We start from the raw sequence: 3,656 nt of genomic DNA, 5'->3' as shown, positions 1-3,656 counted from the left end.
AGAAGGTCGGGTGGTTCAAACCCACCAGCCATTCCGCAGAAGGAAGACTGGGCAATCTACTTCTGTAAAGATTTACTGCCTCAGAAACCCAAAGGGGGTTGCTGTGAGTCAGAATTGACTCAATGGCAGTGAGTTTGGTTTTGGTAACCATGCCCAGCACTCTTTTGCTTAACAAATCCAGATGACATGGTCACTTTCCCCATGACTCTTGTCACTTTTACCTTGCTAACCAGCTCTTCTTTATTGTCAAGATTAAGCCCAGTTTAGCAATTTCCCCCATTGCTTCTTCAGTCTTATGAGAGTTTAACTATCAGCAAAGGAGTCAGGACTTATCAGATGGGCTGCTATTATAATAATAAAAACTTCCCGCAGATATTCCGATGGCTCATGTTTCTGATGATGATTTCTTGCCTATGTGACAGTTTTATGAAGTAGTATTTATATCTTTTATCTATCTGGGCAGTGTCTTATATACTTCCACAACTCCAGTCACTTTCATTTCTCCCTTTCATTCTCACTGAATGCTTTCCACCCTTTGACCAATGAATTCCTAGTCACACCTTCTTAATATATTACTACTCTTCCTCTCCTGTAGGGTACCTTTCTGAATCAGCTTTACCCTTCCTTTGCCAGATGCCAGTCAGAAGTCCCATACCACCAAGACTGAATGAGCTCCATAAAACGGTGGTTTCCTCCTTGTATTAACATTTTCCATTCACTTTATTACCCATATTTTGGGTGTTGGTACATAGACACCTGAGGCTTTAAGTATCATTTCTGACCCTCTGCCTTGTTTTTTCTTCAGAAGTACTAGCCACTGCCTTAGCCTTAGTTCCTCCTTCTTGATTATACTTGCATTCTACACAGCTTCCAGAAACACAGTAGTTACTAACACAGAGCCCCCACTGTGCCTCACTGGAGGAATTTGTTTTTGATGAGTTGATCAGCCACATAGCTTATCATCATCATCACTATCACCATTAATATCATGAATATTGTCCTGTATTTTCATGAGTCTTGCTCCTGGTTCCTATTCTTTCTTTTTTTAAAATGTAATTTATTTATTTATTTTTAAATTGTTCTTGTGATTTAGGTGAAAGTTTACAAAATCATTTTCCATACACATTTTGTTTTGTGATATTGACTGCAATTCCCACAATGTAACAGCTCTCTTCTCCCTTCCTCCCCAGTTACCTCTTCCCTGTGTCCTTCCCTCCCACGTACTCCTGTCCCTCCCCCCCAGCTGTCTCCCTGTGCAAACACTGCCCTTCTGTTCTCCCACAATTGATTGATTGCTCCAAGGAGTTATCTACCTGATGTAAATGTGTACTGCATGTGCCTGTCTATTGTTTTGTTTGGCCCGAAGCCAAAGGAGTGAGTTCAGTTTCAGACCTGAAGGCTAACCAGGGGTCCTAGTTCTTTTCCTTTTTTTTTTTTACTTTAAAATAATTTTTAAAAATGTTTTATGTGAATTTTTTTTTAAATTTTCACTTATCAAAAAATAATATAAAGAATTTCTGTGTATCTTTCACTCAGCTTCTCCAAATGTTAACATCTTACATAACTGCAGTAACTAAGAATAGTATTGGTACTATACTATAATCTACAAATCTTCTTCCAGTTTTACCAATTCTAGCTCCAGTGTCTCCAGGATCTAATCCAGGATCATACATTGCATTTTGTTATCATGTCTCCTTAAATCTGTAACAGTTTCTCCATCTTTTTTTTTTCTTTCATGATTTTCCATTTTGTGTGTGTGTGCGATGAAAATTTACACAGCAAAAGCCCTTGATACTTTTGAGAATGTCTGGCTTCTTGAAGGGTGCATGATAATAGGCAGCCAAGAGAACTCCAGCTCATGAAGTTGCTTTTAAATGACCCATCTTGTATTTCATCTTCAATGAAACTACCTTTGAGCCTACACCAAAGATTAAGAAGGGATAAATTCTATCTCGTAATTTGATCATCATTTTATGGAGAGAAAGAAATCGGACAGAACAGTAAATATGAAATGCTTGAAACAGTAAAAGAGTTCTGGAAGAGAGTATAAGGGTGGCTTTACACTCAAAAGGAGTTCTGGTGGGGTAGTGATTAAAACATTCAGCTGCTAACCAAAATGTGGGCAGTTTGAACCCAACAGCAGCTCCGCAGGAGAAAGACAAGGCAGTCTGTTTCCATAAAGATTTACAGCCTTGGAAACCCTGAGGGGCAGTTCTACTCTGTCCTATAGTGTCACTATGATTCAGAATCCGACCCCATGGGAGTGGGATTATGCTCAAAGGCAGCAGTAAATATGGTAAGGTGTATCAAAGCAAGTTAACATTTGAAAAAAAATGCATTGGAATGTCAAGAACTCAAACAAGAAAGATTTTGCATTTTATTTTGAAATGGGTTGTAAAAACCACTGCCCTCCAAATAAGATGCTCTGTAGAATTTCGCTGTACCAGTTGCTTCTCTCACCGGTAGAGGTAGAGGAGTGAGTGTAACAGTCTCTGAAGTTGTTCTGCAAGGTAATTTCTGTATCCAGCTGCACCACTATTATAACAGGCTAATGAGAAATATAGCAGCCTCTTACGGGTACTGTTCAAAGATTTCCCCCCAAATCCACAAAACTAGATTCAAAGTTGTTCTTTGAATACCTGTGGTTTGTGTTTATCATTTTAAATTGCTGGGGATTTTGGAAAAACTACCAAATTGTAAAGTAGACTTGTAGAGAAAGGAGCTGACAATCCTGGAGGAACCCTAGAGTTGTCAATTTCTCTGGGTCCTTTAAAAAGGAGCCCTGATGGCACAGCAGTTAAGCACTTGGCTGCTAACCTAAAAGTTGGTGGTTCAAACCTACTCAGCTGCTCCCCAGGTGAAAGATCAGATGATCTCCTTCGGTAAAGATGACAGCCTGGAAAACGCTGTGGGGCACTTCTCTGTCACACAGGGTCACTATGCCCGAGAAACTGACTCGACAGCACCTAACAACAACTGGGTCCAGGGGCGGATGATCCAATAAGCAAGGAAAACACGAGCTTACTTGTGCTTACTTACTAATCTGTAGTGAACAATTTCACATGGATTTCACTACATCTTAGATATGGTGAGAAAGTACAGATTAGTAAGTAAATACAAGTCAGCCCGTGATTACCTTGTCTACTGGTTACTCTGGCTCTGTCAGGAATTGTACATTTGAAGAGGCTTTGAGTCTGCAGGAAGGTGCTGTGGGGTTGGGAGGGAATCAGATGTCAGACATACCTAGAAGCAGAATCTTTGACGTGATGAAAAAATATAAAATTGTTCACTACAGATTAGTAAGTAAGCATAAGTAAGCCCATGCTTACCTTGGTATTGGGTAATAGAAGGTGGGAAAGGGCAGGTACGGAAAATGAGGAATACGCCCATTATGTCTTCGTCGTGCATTTGCCTTTGAGAATTCTGAAGTTCTGAAGTGTGGGCAGCTGCAGTTGCAATTTTCAGTAAAAAAAAAAAAAAAAAAAACTCACTGCCGTGGAGTTGATTCAACTCATAGCATAGATTCTGCTCATAGTGGGTTTCTGAGGCGATATCTCTATGGGAAGGAGCTCTGGTAGCATAGTGGCTAAAGCACTTGACTGCTAACCAGAAGGCTGGCGGTTCAAACCCACCAGCCACTCCTCGGAAGGAAGGTT

The sequence above is a fragment of the Orycteropus afer genome, unplaced genomic scaffold (assembly GCF_000298275.1).
Source record: "Orycteropus afer afer isolate SDZICR_OR568_19922 unplaced genomic scaffold, OryAfe1.0 scaffold00387, whole genome shotgun sequence".
NCBI lineage: Eukaryota > Metazoa > Chordata > Mammalia > Tubulidentata > Orycteropodidae > Orycteropus > Orycteropus afer.
This window is presented reverse-complemented; position numbering follows the sequence as displayed.